Source organism: Schistocerca serialis, chromosome 4 (assembly GCF_023864345.2).
Source record: "Schistocerca serialis cubense isolate TAMUIC-IGC-003099 chromosome 4, iqSchSeri2.2, whole genome shotgun sequence".
Taxonomy (NCBI): Eukaryota; Metazoa; Arthropoda; class Insecta; order Orthoptera; family Acrididae; genus Schistocerca; species Schistocerca serialis.
The window spans coordinates 324,459,881-324,477,098 of NC_064641.1; positions in this window are offsets into that span (position 1 = coordinate 324,459,881).

Sequence of the window (17,218 nt, forward strand, 5' to 3'; positions counted from 1 at the left end):
ACAACAGAATGTTTTCAAAGATAGGACAGGACCATCTCCGCATGCAAAAGGAAACGTGAATGAGACCTGTTACAGTTCATGGCATCTAATGATAACGGACAAAATTTTGAAACATGTAAAATGTACAGAAACTGAAGCACGTCGTGTACTGAGCTCAGATGAGTGGACTATAAAATTTGAAGAACTGGAAGCTTTTATAGCTATTTCTACGACCGTGGTGCTATTGGAGCTAAGAGCTTAGAACTAGACACATTGTGGTCAGTGAAGTGGGGAAATAATTTTATGAAATCAACAATGGCTCGTGACACATTCAGAGAGATAATGCGTTATCTCAGCTTTGACATTAGATCGACAAGATCAGAACGACTAAGAGAAGACAAGTTTGCTTTGGTATCAGAAATCTGGAATGAGTTCATTACGAATGCACAGTCCAGCTACATACCGGGTCCATATATAACAATCGACAAAGAGCTTTTTCCTTCAAAGTGCCGTTGCAAATTCACGCAGTTTATGGCCTCAAAACCGGACAAATACGGACAAAAGTATTGGATGCCGGTAGATAAGGACTCAAAATATATTGCGAATGCTATCCCTTATCTATGAAAGGATGACACTAGGCAAAGCGATGAGCGTTTTGGTCACTTTGTTTTTAAAAAATTGGTGCAACCTTACCTCAACAAAGGAAGAAATGTCACATGTGACAATTTTTTCACCTCCTTAGCGCTCTCTGAGACACTGAAAGTTAATTCCACGAGTCTTGTGGGCACAATAAATCGATCTCGAATAGAAATACCAGTCTGTATCAAGAAGGTAAGAGAACAGTTATAAAACACAGTATTGCTGACTGTTTATCGCGGTAAGAGCAACAAGAATGTCCTGATTCTGAGCACTATGTATCTTTATGTGACGATTGAGGATGGTATAAGAAAGAAACCAGATACAATTACGTTTTATAATTGCTCTAAATTGGGAGTGGACGTGGTCGACCAAATGGCTCCTAAATACTCTGTCAAAGCACCATCGAGAAGTTGGCCTGTTAACACATTTTACAACTTTCTGGATTTGGCTGGGATAAATGCGTGGGTATTGTTCAATTCTCTAAATGATAAAAAATTGAAACGCAGGGATTTCATCCCGCAGCTGGGGGACGAGCTTGCTGACAAGTACGCAGCGACTAGAAAGACTAGCGTCTCTGTCAGACCTGAAGATATTCCTGACAGACAAAAAAGCGAACACGTTGCCTTGTAAAGTCTAACTGTGAAGGAAACAAATCATTTGTAAAGTGTCACATCTGCAAGAAAACTATGTGCAACAAATGTAGATCAAAAGACTATTATTTGTGTTCAGTATGTAACGAAAGCCAGTAAAAAAACTCAGCAAATACATGTAAGTTTTAAAGTATAAAATTATAATTTGTGTAAACCTTGCTTATTTTTGTTAGTTTCGTTCTAAATTTCCTAGTGCTTCTAACACTAGATTCATTGGCTGTAACAATAACCCATTGACATAGGGGAAATAAAGGAAAAGATCGCGGGTCATTAGTGACCCGGCCGCGGTTCTAGGTATGTCCAAATATCAGCGGTTCTAGTATTAACTAGTGTCTGTGGTCAAGTATAGTTGGTTGCTTCTCACAAAGATATCATAGGTAACCACTGCAAGTTTAGTCCAAACATTCTTGGACAATTTCTAAATTTCACACCTACTTTTCACCTCTGCAGCGGTTTTTTTATCCAAAGAAGGCGTGATGGAGGCTGGCATTCTGAAGCTATGACCTTTTTCTACGGGTTTCATTTCACCATCTGATAGCATCAAACGAGAAAGGTTGACCACATGTGGTGCGAGGACATTCTAACTTACTTGTTGCTGCTGAGTCGGGTGGCCATTACACTGACGCTGAAGAAGTAGCCAGAACTTGCGTTCTTGACTATTATATTTGTCAAATAGTGTATACATTACCTGTTGGTTACTCACTAGTATCAGAGGTGTCATTACAGTATACTGATAATTTTTACCTTATGGACTCTCTGACTACAACTGAATGAAACACAATTTTCGTGCTATACACGGTTCGCCTTTATTCTCTGAAAGGCATCTCCAGTGACCAGTAATATGTACATATATTTGCTATTGGTCAGTACCTATAGGTTGTAAACAGTTCTGGTGGTTGGTTTTTGCTATTATGTAGTAATATTTTGAACTGTACTTACAGGTTGTGTGCACGATTTCCTACATATTACACTCCTCTTACATTTTCGGTGGTTTTCCTCTTCTTATAAGTGCCATTTTGGGGTTTTTCCCACATGTCACAGCACTAGAAAATCGTCCACGCAGCCTGAAAGTACAGTTCAAAATATTATTACATAATAGCAAAAACCAACCACCAGAAATGTTTATATCATATAGGTAAATTGACTAAAATGAAAACTAAATAGCAAAAACATGTACATATGCCAGGCCACTGATGACGCATTGCAGAAAATAAAGGCGAAACGTGTATGGCACGAAAATTGTGTTTCAGTTGTAGTCAGATGGTCCATAAAGTAAAAGTTATCAGTATACCGTAGTATTACACGCAACGGAGGAAGACAGGGCTACAAAAGTTGGAGATCAGACGTACCAATTATTGACTTCATAACTTCCTAAATATCTTCCATATGTATGTCATGTACTGAAGAGCCAAAGAAGCTGGTAGAATTCCTAATATCGTGTAGGGTGCCCACGAGCACACAGAAGTGCCCCAACACGACGCGGCATGGACTCAACTAGTGCCTAAAGTAGCACTGGAGGGAAATGAAACCATGAATCCTCCAGGGCTGTCCCTGTATACGTAAGAGTACGACAGAGTGGAGATTTCTTCCGAACAACATGTTGCAAGGCATCCTAGATATGCCCAATAATGTTCTTGTATGGAGAGTTAAGTGGCCAGTGGAATTTGTTTAAAATCAGAAGACTATTCCTGAATCCACTCTGTAGCAATTCTGGACTTGTTGAGTGTCACATTGCCGTGCTGGAATTGCCGAAGTCCATCGGAATAGACACTGCACTAGAATGGATGTAGGTGAACACAGCGTATGTATGTGTCACCTATCAGAATCATATCCAGTAGTATCTAGGGTCACATATCACTCCAGCTGCACACGCCCCACACCATGTTACAGCCTCCACTAGATTAAACAGTCCCCTACTGACATGCAGGGAGTATGGATTAATAAGGTTGTCTCAATACCCGAACACATCCATCCGCTCGACACAATTTGAAACGAGACTCTTCCGACCAGGCAAGATGTTTGCAGTCATCAACAATCCAGTGTCGGTGTTGACAGGACAAGGCGAGGCGTAAAGCTGTGTGTCATGCAGTGATCATGGGTCCACATGTGCGCCTTCTGCTGAGAAAGCCCATATCGACGATGTTACGTTGAATGGTTCGCACGTTGACACTTATTGATGGCTCACCATTGAAACCTGCAGCAATTTACGGAAGGGTTGCATTTCTGTCACGCTGTACGATTCTCTTCATTCGTCGTTGGCCCCGTTCTTGCAGGGTCTTTTCCCAGCAGCAGCGATGTCGGAGATATTCAAGGTACTCTCGTGAAATGGTCGTACGGTAAAATCCTCACTTCATCGCTACCCCGGAGATGCTGTATCCCATCGCTCGTGCGCCGACTATAACACCACGTTCAAACTCACTTAATTGTTAAGAACCAGCCACTGTAGCAGCAGTAAACGATCTAACAACTGCGCCAGACTCTGGTTGAATTACGCGTATACAGGCGTGGCCGACCTCAGCGCCGTGTTCTGCCTGTTGAATATGCATACCTACATCAGGATCTTTGGGTTTCAGTCTATATGTATAGCTGTCTGTAGCTAGATAACACTCCTAAATATTTTCACCATATTTTGGTTGTATAACTGTATTGTCAAAAATTTACGTCAATTCTTAAGACGGTTCATCTATAGTCATACCAACATAGATAGGTTTACTGAATGTTTTTTTTATCTTATTAACATGGATAGCAAAATGATTTTTTAAAAATATTTTCTTTCTTTGAAGTCTGTCACATTATTTTATCTCCATCTGAAACTTATTTTGTAACAATGGTATTTATTATACTCTCTATTGTCTTTACAAACACTGAACTATTGATCAATTTGTGGAATTCTTTCTCAAATCATAGTTTGCTTTCATCTTCACTTCTGTATTCAAATCAGCATATTTCTTTAACTACTCAAAGTGCTTGAATTATTAGGTATGGTATACTTCATTATCTTCATTCTCAGAGACAGATAGTGTTTTTGTTGTGAGTTACATGGCTATACTCGTTATCCAGAGTAATCAATATCTTACTTTTTTAGTTCCATACACGAGTTTATTTTCAGAAAGTAATGGTGCATCTCTGTGTAGATCATGCATTTCTCTAGAGTATAGAAAAACTGCTTGAAACATGTTTCCCACTTGAGAAGCATCTGACATCTCACAATTTTTTTAAGGATCTAAATTATTTACATCGTCCCATCAGATCCTCCTTATGGTAAATGTTGACTGATGGCACAATGACACAGAATCCTTGCATCTAAATATGCGAAATACTTTGATATCCTTTTTTGCATCCCAGTCATTAATATATTTATTATTTACTTTGACATATATTTTACAATACTGCGATATACCACCTCTTTTTCCTCTTTCAGCCTTAATAAATATATTGTAGTTATGTAATTATTCCAGTTGATGTCCAGTTAATTTTTACATTCCACCACAAAATATGTCAGGTGCAGAAAAACACCAAGATGGATCTAAATGGTATGCTATTACACAAGTTTTCTAGAATTTTAAAACACATTAACCAATAAGAAAGCATCAGTTTCAAAATACTGATCATGATGTTCATCAAGATATTTCATATGAAATGTTTTGCAAACTAGTTTTGCATTGTTATAATCTTTGTCACTTGTTCCACAGTTATTCAGTTTACTGTGAAGTTGTTCTTTTACTGGTAGCTGTGCCTCTTCAAATTTCTTCCAACAATTCATATAATGAGAGAGATAGAAACATTTTTTGATCAATAGATTGAATAAATCTTCAAGAAAAAAAATTCCTAACTTTCTCATCAATCCTTGAAAATAGATGAAAATCTGTCAAGCCTTGACGCCATAAATCTGAATGTGGCAATAAGTTTATCTCCTAATTTTTTTATTTTTGTGCATCAAATTTATTGATCTTTTATCATACCAGAGTTCTTTTATAAACAGATGAGACTCGTACCATGAGATATTATTTAATACATTTAGACAAAATTTGTATGTTTTTCAGTTGTAAATTATATCTAAAACACAAAGGATTTATACAATTTTTGTGTTAAAAGATCATGATATCGAACATTTTATTATTTCCGATATAATGATATCTACATAATGAGCATATTTTAGAGCTTGTGTGTCTTGATTGTTCATCAGTTGTTGATGGTCTCATTTTTTCTATTTTGGAATAATTCCTTCCAGTGTCTTCAGTCTCCTTTTGGTACATTCAGTGAATCCTTTTATGACAGTTTGGTCCTCAATGCATAAGTGATCCCTCTATATAAGTTTTCTGGATTTGGTTGACTATTGGTTTGTTTCTGGAACTGGTTTGATGTGGCTCTCCATGCTACTAAGTCCTGTACAAGCCTCTTCATATTTGACTACTGCAACCTAAACCTTTCTGAATCCACTTATTGTATTCATCCCATGTTCACCCTCCCCCCTACCCCCCACACTTCCCTCCTGTATGAAATTGGTGATCCGTTGATGTCTCAGAATGTGTCCTACCAACCTATTCCTTCTTCTAGTCATGTTGTGCCACACATTTCTTTTCTCCCCAATTCTATTCAGTACCTTCTAATTACCTACCTACCGATTTCATCTTCAGCATCCACCAGTATCACAACATTTCAAAATCTTCTCTTCTTTTTCTAAGAAGTTTATAAAACATGTTCCATTTCCATACATGGCTTCACGCCATACAAATGCTTTCAGAAAAGAGCTCCTCGCACTGAAATCTATATTTGATTTAACAAATTTATTTTCTTTTGAAACGCTTTTCTTGTAATTACAAATCTTCATTTTATATCGACTTTACTTCCATCACCATCCGTTATTTTGCTGCCCCAATAGCTAAACTTACCTGTTACTTTAAGGGTCTCATCCACTAAACTAATGCTCTCAGCCTCACCTGATTTAAGTTGACTACATTCCATTACCTTGCTTTTGCTTTTGCTGACATTCGACTTATCTTATATCTTCCTTTCAAGACTCTGTCCACATCATTCAACTACTCTTGTAATTGCTTAGCTGTCCCTGACAGAATTACAATGTCATCAGCAATTCTCAGAGTTTTTAATGCTTCTCCCTGGACTCCTACTGCCAGTTTTTTGTTTCCTTCACTGCTTGCTCAGTGTACAGATTGAATAACATTGGGGATAGGCTACAAGCCTGTCTCACTCCCTTCTCAAGCACTGCTTCCCCTCTGTTTTTATAACTGCCATTTGGTATCTGTACAAAATCTAAATAGCCCGTCGCTATTTGTATATAACCCCAACAACCTTTAAAATTTTAAAGAGTATTCCAGTCAACATTGTCAAATGTTTGTACTAAGTCTAGAAAAGCTATAACGTATGTTTGCCTTTCACTAAGCTACCTTCTATGGTAAGTCATAGGATCAGTATTGCCTCACATGTCCCCATATTTCTCCAGAATCCGGACTGATCTCCACAAGGTTGGCTTCTACCAGCTCTTCCAATCCTCTGTAATAATTCATTTTAGCATTTTACAGTTGTGGCTTACTCAACTGATAGTTCGGTAATTTCACACCTCTCAGCACCCACTTTCTTAGGAATTAGAATAATTATATTTTTATTGAAATGTGAGGGTATTTCTCCTCTCTCATACATCTTGCTCACCAGATGGGAGAGTTTTGTCACGTCGAACTCTCCCAGGACTATCAGTAGTTCTAAAAGGATATCATCTACTCTGAGGGCCTTGTATCAACTTAGGTTTTTCAGTACTCTGTCAAATTCTTCATGTAGTACCATATCTCCCATCTCATCTTCGTCAACGTCTTATTCCATCTCCATAATATTGCCCTCGAGTATATCTCCCTTGTATAGACACTCTATATACTCTTCCCACCTCTCTGCTTCCCTTTCTTTGCCAAGGTCTGGCTTTCAATGTCAGCTCTTGAAATTCATACACGTGGTTTCTTTTCTCCAGTGGTCTCTTTAATTTTTCTGTAGGCTGCATCTATCTTTCCTGTAGTGACATGTGTTAATAAAACCTGAAGTTCTTCCCTTACCCATTCCTGCTTATCCATTTTCGCTCCCTCTCAATCTCAGTTTTTAGACGTTTGTATAGTCTTTTGCCTACTTCATTCACAGCATTTTTATATTTACTCCTTTCATAGATTAATGTCAATGTCTCTTGTGTTACCCAAGGATTTGTATTAGCCTTCGTCTTTTTACCTGCTTGATCCTATGCAGCCTTCACAATCTCTTAAAGCTACCCGTTCTTCTTCTACTGTATTTCTCTACCCTGTTCTTATCAGACATTCCCCAATGCTCTCTCTGAAACCCTCTACAACCTCCGTTTCTTTCAGTTTATGCAGGTCCTATCTCCTTAAGTTCCTACCTTTTTACAATTTCTTCAGCTTTAATCTTCCGTTTGTAACCAATAAATTGTGGTCAGAGCCCCATCTGCCCCTGGATATGTTTTGCAATTTAAAAACTGTTTCCGAAATCTCTGTCTTACCATTATACAAAACATATATGACACATTTTGATGTCTCCAGATTTCTTCCATGTACGCAACCTTCATTCATGATTCTTGAACCAAGTGGCAGCTATGATTAAATCTTGTTCTGTGCTAATTCCTAACAGGAGGCTACCTCTTCCGTTCCTCTCCCCCAGTCCATATTCACCTACATGTTTCTTCTCTTCCTTTCCTTATCATCGAATTCCAGTCCCCAATGACTATTCTTTAATAAAAAAGCTTTCAGATTTTGTGAAAATAACCAGTGGAACTTTCTGTGTACTTTTGAGGTATTTAAAACTTACATGTGGACCTTTCTTGGTAATTCTAGGTTGGTTGGTTGGTTTGAGAGAATGGACCATACATCGAGATCATTGGTGCCATCAGATTAGTGGCAGATGGGACAGGAAGTTGGCTGTGCCCTTCCAAAGGAACCATTCTGGCATTTGCCTGAAGCAATTTAGGGAAATCACAGAAAACCTAAATCAGGACTGCCGGTGCAGGATTGAACTGTTGTCCTCCAGAATGTGAGTCCAGTGTGCTAACCACTGGGCCACCACAGATATCTTAAAAACCTCTACTTGTAATGGTTTGTTAACTAATCTGTTCCATGTGTGATCATTTAATTTTTTCTCACTGTTGAAGTGGAGTAAACATGTGGCACAAATAAATTTACTTTGCAATATTTAATATGACTCAAAAGAAACCTAAATTAACTTTGCATAACAACAGTCTACATTTCTATAATTTTGTAAATAAATCAAATTAATATCTTTCTCTTTCTTAGATTATGTCATTTTTAATGGATAGACTTGATATTCTCCATAAAATGAATAAAGATTAATAGATCCATTCGTTATAGTCTTAATTTCTGGAATATTATCTATCTGACTTACACATTAGCTCTCACTCTCTTACACAGCTATATTCACTGCAGTGGCACACAAGGAAGTGTTTTAAATTCTGAGTGCTAGATGTCCGTTCCATGGTGAAGTTCAATATGAGGTTCTTAAGCAAATTTTTCCTTTTTCTTATCCGATTTTAATAGGTCAACCTTTGAATTAGTGAGTTTACCATCAGTTCAACAGTAAAATTCATTTCAAGAAACTTACATGAACTGTATGTGCACACCCTAAAACGAATATTCTAGCATATGCGTTGGACAAATGCATAAATCGTGACTAAACAGTTCTTACTGATTAAAAGTTTCAATTCGCACACTGTATGCCATTTAGTTGTAATTTGATCCACCCACGAATGTTGCATGAGCTATGTAAGGATTCAGCTACCATTGCTTTACATTGCTAGCTGAGCACGTAAGGTGCCTGTGATTCAAAGAAAGAAGTGCTTCCATGTGGTATTTCTTGGTTGCACTCCTACCCAAATACTGAGCATTTTTCAAAGAATTCTGGGTAGTTTACCTCAGATATCTCAATTTGAGATGGGAGTTTTACAGAAAAAACTGTCTTTTAAGCAGTAAAGTTTCAGCTGTCACTTTATTTCCTTAATTAAAGTTTTTACTTCCTAAATGGAGCCCCTACTGAAGAAACACAGCAATATTATCAATTCCAGTTTGTTCAAAACGTTTGTGAGCTCCAATTACATTACTTCCTGCGAATATGTGAGCAGTAGATGTTGGAAGAAAATTCCTATGGAGCTTAAAAGGGAGTTAAGGATATTTTACCACATTGATATCTGAAATTTACAACTGAATGGGATTTTAAATTCTTGGAGAAGAGCAGAGTAACCTGAGCTTTAAAGGAATGAAGACACTTAAAATAACAGTAATGTGTTTCATGATCTAGAACCTCTAGTTCAAAAATTTTATTTTATTGACTTAGTATTTATAATAATTAAATCACTGACACCAAGAAGTGCAACTAGTATATGGAAATAAAAAGAACTGAAGAAAATTGTAACGATAAACGTCGTAAAACGGGTGTCATAATAAATGTAAGGAATGTGATAGGAGGTATCAGAAAATTAAAATTACTTGTGAATAAGGGAGAACTGTATTTAATAGTGCACTCATACAACATGAACAATCAACAGTTCATAACAAACTTATGTCTACTAAAAAGGAAACGATAACGAAAATTTTGGACAAATATTAAATAATAAAACGATTTATATCCCTTATTTCCTTAAACTTGATTTTCGTTTCCCTTCTTAGGAAAATTTGATTTCCTTAGGGGCAAGGGGATCATCAGAAAAAATAAAATTAATAAAAGATAAAAAATTATGAAATAATCGGAAAATTCTTTTACAGATCGTTAAAATTTATGTATATTATTTTAACATCATTTGGTTTTAGCTGATTTTTTTTCTAAAAAGACAGCAAATATCTTGAAATTTCAAATAAATTTCACGATTTTTTATGGACATGGAAAAAACGAACCCTTAAATCATGTATATTAGCTTTATGATAATGGAAAAGTTATTAAAGGTATATAATGAACAACTATTGGTGAGAAATATGTGGGATTTTTTAATGACAGGCATTGAAAACTGAAAAATACGAGACGAATTTTATGAAGGAAGGGGAAGAACTTACACTCCAGGATAGTATCCCCTGTGGCACTAACGATTAGTCCAAATTCCACCTTGGCAGTTCCCAGAAGCCAATCTGCCGACGTCAATGACCAGCAGACAGGCAGCTAGGAGGGAAATGCTCAGCGAGTTGTGCCAAACATGGAAGGTGACGCATCATGGGAGAATGACCTAGAGCCCAATTCTGCTAGGAAAGCATTATGACATCATGGAAGCTTAGAGCTACAGCCATACCAGTGACAAAGCAGAGTTTCATAAGGAAGACTTGGTACAATGCAACTTCACGTATTCAAGTGTTGAGCCAGCAGAAAAGAGCCGATGATAGATGAAGTTGTGGGAGAGCTGACAGTTAGGAAAAATTGGGATACATGATGCCATAGACATGCACGCCATCGCAGGTTACACAGGAAGTGCCAACATACGTACGGTACCCTTTTTAACAAATGCCCCATCGCTGATTGATGAGAGCTGATAGCCAACTGCCATTGCGTAGTCTCAGCTCTTGTGTTAGCTACAGCTAACCATTGAGAGGGCGGGCTATGGATGTTTAGCTTCAGAAGCCTAACTGCCTTCGATCGTCTATGGAATCACAAGTCTGCTGGGAAGGACACTGCTGGTAACAGCTGCACTGTCAACTTCTTAGGCCACACAGATGTTGCACAGATTTCACTGTGGCCGAGTAGGTCTGTTGGAGGCTTCACCTGCATGAGCTGGATTCTGTGCATCATCTGCCTTCGGGTTGCTGCTCATGCTCTTCCTGCTGCAGACACTGCTGATGCTGATTTCTGTCTCCTAAATGAGAGCTAAGAGCTGACTCCTATGAGCCAACGCGTAGTTAAGGTCGGCCTGCAGTGAGACTCCTAAGTGCGAACCCTTGACGTCCACGATAGTGCTTTGGAGATCGATACGCAGAGCTAGAGGCCACCGAATTCCACGTTGGAAGGCCGCTCATGACATAGCAGCAACCACCTGCTGTTTTGATGTGATGACTATACTGCAAGATGAATGCAAACTGGGCTTCCACCACTGACAAGGAGCTATTCCACAGGCCCACTCACGGCGTGGTGCTTTTGAAGACAATCCAGTATTACTGCCTAATAAATGTGTTGTCGTCAATTTCATTTTCTTGGCACTCTCAAGGATAGCTAGGATCTAACCACCACACCGTGTCCATCCTTATCCCGATGGCTGCAATAGTCAGGGAACAGACCATAATTATTCCCTGTTTCCCTTGAATGCAGGCCCACATAAGGTCAGTTATACTGATGATGGACACATTTATGCCTTACTCTACTGGTAGTAATGATTCTGTACCCTGCAACACATTGCTTTTTCCTCAAACATAAGAGATAAACAGTTTACAGAAAATCGATTATTTCACCTACCACTAATTATTATTTGCACACTTCCACTGAACTTCATTACAAGTCTAGCGTCATCAATGAACAGAAGCATCACTGTTTCATCAACAAAAAACTGGAAGCTGTTCACACACATCAAGACCGGTGGTGGACTAAGTAGTCAGTCCTATGACTCATCAATATTTATTTGTCTCCAGCCAGAAAGTAGTTCACTAGGAAACTGTGTGATCCATCTACTACGACCCCTTGCTTCTGATCAATTATCTTGTTGTGCTAGGGAGTATAACTTCACCTTTATTATTACTTTCTTTGTAGTCAATTTCAGATTGCAATCTTATTTACGCCATTTTCATGCGACTTAAGGATACCAGGTGACCATTTGGGTACAAGAAAATCAACATTAAATGCCTCACAGAGGATTAAAAAATTGAGCATGTAATTCTGAGTCTCCGCTGCTGCCTATGGCGAGAATGAATAATTTCTGCTCTGAAATTATGCCACAAATAAAATGCATCATAAATATAGTACACCAGAGCATCTTTTTTATATATTCTTTTAATTAACTGCTCATTTCGTTTTGAAACTGTGATCACTACAGCACGCATACATATAGATATTAGGTCCTATGACCAGTTTATCCCTTTTGCAGTGAGATCTTAAATGCTATATTAAAAATATTATTTTATTTTCTCATGTCTGTGCATGGTTGTAAAATTATCTATCTATGTGTCAAGAGATTTCGTTTATTTTTAAACCAGAAGTACACAAAACTAAATATAGTGTCTGTGAAGTAGTCTTCATCGGCCAAACAGGAAAAAAATTTGTTGCAATGTACAAAGAGCAACCTCTCAACATTTAGTATACATTTTCTAGAGAATTAAATCTATGCAGTTGGTAGTTACGAGCACTAACCTTTTCGGTCGTCTTAAACCCGAAAAAGGAAGCTTGAAGATCATCTTGGAGGAAATAGATAATTACACACATTTGGCCAAAAATCCAAATACCATTCTACATCTACAAACAGAACTCAGAAAAAAAATATATTGCGGCCACTGACAAAACTCTTATCAGTGATAGCTAGCTCCAAACAAAAAACAGTCCTAAACATTATGTACGATATAAAGCGATTTTCATTAAAGATAAAAATTTAAAAACAAGACCTGACTGTGACACAAAGGTCGATACTATTACACCCAAGCCAAAATATAAACACTCTATGTCGTGTTTCACAAGTAGCATTCAGGATCATATGACGTAACTAAAATAAAAATGTAAGACAACAAAACATTCATATGTGTAAATGCTGAATATTGAATTGATACCACTTGAGCCAAGCTCGAAACATGTAGCGATAAACAAAATACATGTAATAACCAGTTCTGGTGGACTATCATTACAATGCTTTTCATACAGTTTGTGGATACAGAGTAGCATACGAAAGTAATATTCAGAAATAAAATAATTTAATTTAGAATGGCTTTCCTCGTTGACCATTTTACTTATTCCATAAAATAACATATGTAAAAATCTTATACAATAAGTCGGTGACAACATCGCTAGACCTGCATCTTAGAGTACCAGTTTCAGATTATCTACGGAGTGCAGTTTGTTTGAGATGCATTCAGTGCATCACATCGAGCTACTTCATTACAGAGGCCACTACTGATTTCTTTGCATATAATAAATTTTGCACATACACAGGTAGTTGAATTAACATTTTATTACTCCCTTTCTTCTATTCTTCTTCATTTCTTTTCTTTCTTTCTCGCGTTAGCTCTGTCCATTGCAATTTCTAATACATTGCTTTGTGAAAGTGGTTTGTAATAGAGATATCTCTGTACTTAATATTAGAAGAGTGCACTGCAGTGGAGAGCCGTATGCTAATTATTCACCTTCCGGGTTGGAATTTGCGTGCCTTAAAAAACCATTACTGAGCATCTTCATTTATAAAGACGCCATCTTTTCCATTACGACAGACCTACTGATTTATCGGATACAGCCCTGTGCCCCTGCACGATGCAGCGACGGCGGCAACATAATCAGGGCGCTAACCGGTACGCTAATTGAAGGTACTCGAGGCGCTGCGCCAGAGCCCTTAACTGGACGTCCTACTCACCGGCAGACCACAGCAATTAATTTAGCAGCAATTGCTCTCCAGAGTCGAGGATAATGAGCTGCCAGCTTCGGAGAGCAGGGGAGCGCCTCTACTCAGGTACTGCCGATCCAGTTTTACGGTGTGGCAGGTACTACTGAGTTAGTTGCGAAAGAAGTCCGTAACTTGGGTAGCTGAAAGAAATGCACGCTACAGGTTCGAGACTGACGCTTCGCAAATTTTTCATCACAGTTACCTGGCGCAATGTCGATGAACAGGGTTCACCTCTTGCAACATCCTACATTTTCTTGTAATTGTTGTCTGATCTTTGATTTCGTTGGCGAAAGAATGGGCAGCGGATAAAGTACCATTTTAATCTTTAACTTTTTATTTTTATTCATTTATTTATTGCATAAGGATCAAGCTAACTGGCTGATCGCTATTCTATCGCTTCAGAAGTGGTGTTCAATTTTTAGCTGCATGTCTCATTGCTTAAAGCTAGTGAAAGCGTAAATTTCTTCCACAGTCTTACATTAATGGAAAGTTTCTTTAAAATTTCCTTCCATGATTTTCTATTTTTCTAAAGAGAACTGATACTGATAATGCAAAGGCATGACTGAGTGTAGCAAATAACTGCGAGTATAACGTAATGAATTAGTGACCCTAGCTGGTATTTCATATGCTAATTGTCTGGCTGTTAAGAAACTTCACTCTTCTAATTGATATGTTTACTGTTTGACTCATAAAAAGCTTCGCTTTCAGCCTTTCATTACATAGCCAGTACTCATCCATAATAGTTTTGTAATATGGTATTATGTTCTCACATAGAGAATTACTTGTTTGCTCTACTTTTCTCATTTATACTTCCTCCCCAGAGTGAAAATTATACCAGTAGTTAAGGCACAGTGCAGAGTCAGTGAATACAGTTCAGTGACGGATCTCTTCTTATCTTTGGAGTGCTAATCTTGTACCCATCTCACTTTGCAAGTGATTTGAGTGAGTGCTTACGAGAGAATACTGAAAAGTAATTCCTCCGAATACTTTACATGAAAACTCTTACCGCTTTTTAAATAAAACAACATTATCAACATTCTACATCTCCTGTCTATTGTAGTATTAGCGCCCAGTATTTTCACATAATTTATATGCTGTTGGGAGATAGATACCATAAAGTATTGCAATAGCAGCAACATCCAATTAACGCCATTGTGATGACATGTGGGACACAATAACACGAACCAAAGTGGATTGGGAGATGCGGCTGGTCACAATTAGTGAAAAACTGCACAACACGGCGGTAATAAACATAGAGGGATTGTTACATAGTTTCATGTTCCATGATCGTTTGAATCATAGTTCGTTATGATGTGGAAAAACGTACTTTATACTTGCATCACAACTTAATATTTAATTATTGGTACTTGCTTATTGTTTCATTATATCAGTATCTCTAAATGAGAGTGAGACGTGGTACACACGCTCAAGGATACCTGAACTCCATAATGGCAAGGCAATAATTACCAATCAAATACAAATTCTGGCTTGTAATTTCCAGTAGATTTTATTTAACAATTGCATAACAACAACCAACTGTTGTTACCCCAGAATAATATACTGAGAAAAACGTCTACAGAAGCAGGACTGCTTTAAAGGCATAACAGCAGAAACAAATCTGTTTCTGAATAAGATATTAAAAATCCAGGGCAATGAAAGCCGTGTTCCAGGTATTACCAAATTTCAGTGAAAAGTAATGGCACATCAGATGTGCGTGGAAACTACAACTCATATCGAGCCTGAATGAAAGCTGAAAGGATAGGTGAAGAAGGACAGACGAACACCTCGGCGTGACGAGGAACAAACAATAAAATACTCAACATAAATTCGCCGAGGAACTGAAGCCCACTATTAAACACAGCGACGCCGCTGTCTGCTATAAATCAAACTGGTCGCCGAAAAAGGCGTCGTCCCGCAGTTAAACGACCAGATACAACAGACGACGCACACCGCTAATTATACTACTGAAACAACAACATAAGACCACAAAGCAGCTGGGCAGTATCCAGAGTACAACAATCCCTAAAAATTAGAAAACTTCAAAACACGAATACAATTACCCTTTGCAGCCAAATTAAATCTACAGCAGTCACTGTCTACAACAACAGTTCACACTCCCTTTGCACAGGAAGCAGCATACATACGCATTCACCACGAGAACACTGCAGAATGTGTAGAAACCAGAAAACATACTCTGTCTAGTAACTCTAAATAATAGTTACGTACAAGAAGAAAAACAATGTCATAAATCTCGTAATTTTACAAAAGTATGCCACTATAGGTGAATTACACTTAATAGCAAAAGGCAGAAAAATGTGGCAGAAAATCGAACCTATGGTTATTTCGGAGTTCACAGACACGTACTTAGATATACATTCCTTGCCAGTATCTGAAGTGCGACCAAAACAGGTAAATCCCATTCACACACGTAATCACTGTTCAATAAGTTGTGCACCAGTGGTCAACACAAAACAGATAACATGGGCGTCCTAATACTCGGAGAGCCATTAACTACAAACAGCACGAAATTCAGTATACAAGTATGGGTTGTAACTTAAATAGTGGCAACTCTGCTGTGAAGACAATATGCAGTAGAATCTACTACTGTCGCTGATAGCAAATGTTGTTGACATACCTACCTTACCTCTGAGCAAATGGACTCGCCCGTCTCACGTAACCGGCGTGCGCACAATCGAGCGAAACAGTCACTTGTGAGCAGGCAGTCTAACATAAATCTGTCGCTATGTTTTCGAAACAGGAACAACAGAGTTGGATCAATACTAAATGTGCCAGAGGTCGTACAGCACGACAGCGTCATCAAGCTTTACCAAAGAAGCAGCGACACTTTGTGTGCAACCCACCCATCATTTTACACGACAATGAGCTGGCTCATACAGCGCAAGCTGTAGCTCCTCTGTTCGGTCAGTGGGACTGGGAAGTGGTGTAGCATCCACCATACTCCTCGGACATAAGTCCTGGTGACTCTGATTGGATTCCGAAGACGATGGAACCACTTCGCGGCATTCGTTTCAGAAATATTCCAGAGATTCGACAGGCAGAAGACGGCTCCATTCGCAACATCAACAGAACAGGCTCTGCTAACGGCATACTACGGCTTCCACATCGCTGGCAACTGATTCTACCCAACGCTGGTGACTACTTTAAAGGACAGTAACAGGTGCCACCAAGTAACTCTTTTGTAACGGTTGTGAATAAATAATTACCACTAAAGTTCAAACCCTCGTATATATAACAGGACTCAAAGAACCTGAATAATTCACAACGATTGACTTTGCAGCGTGTCCGTTTGTAGCCTGACACTTCCCAAAGTCACTTTCACATGTGTACATTGTTTAGCAACACATACGTGACCATCGCCCTC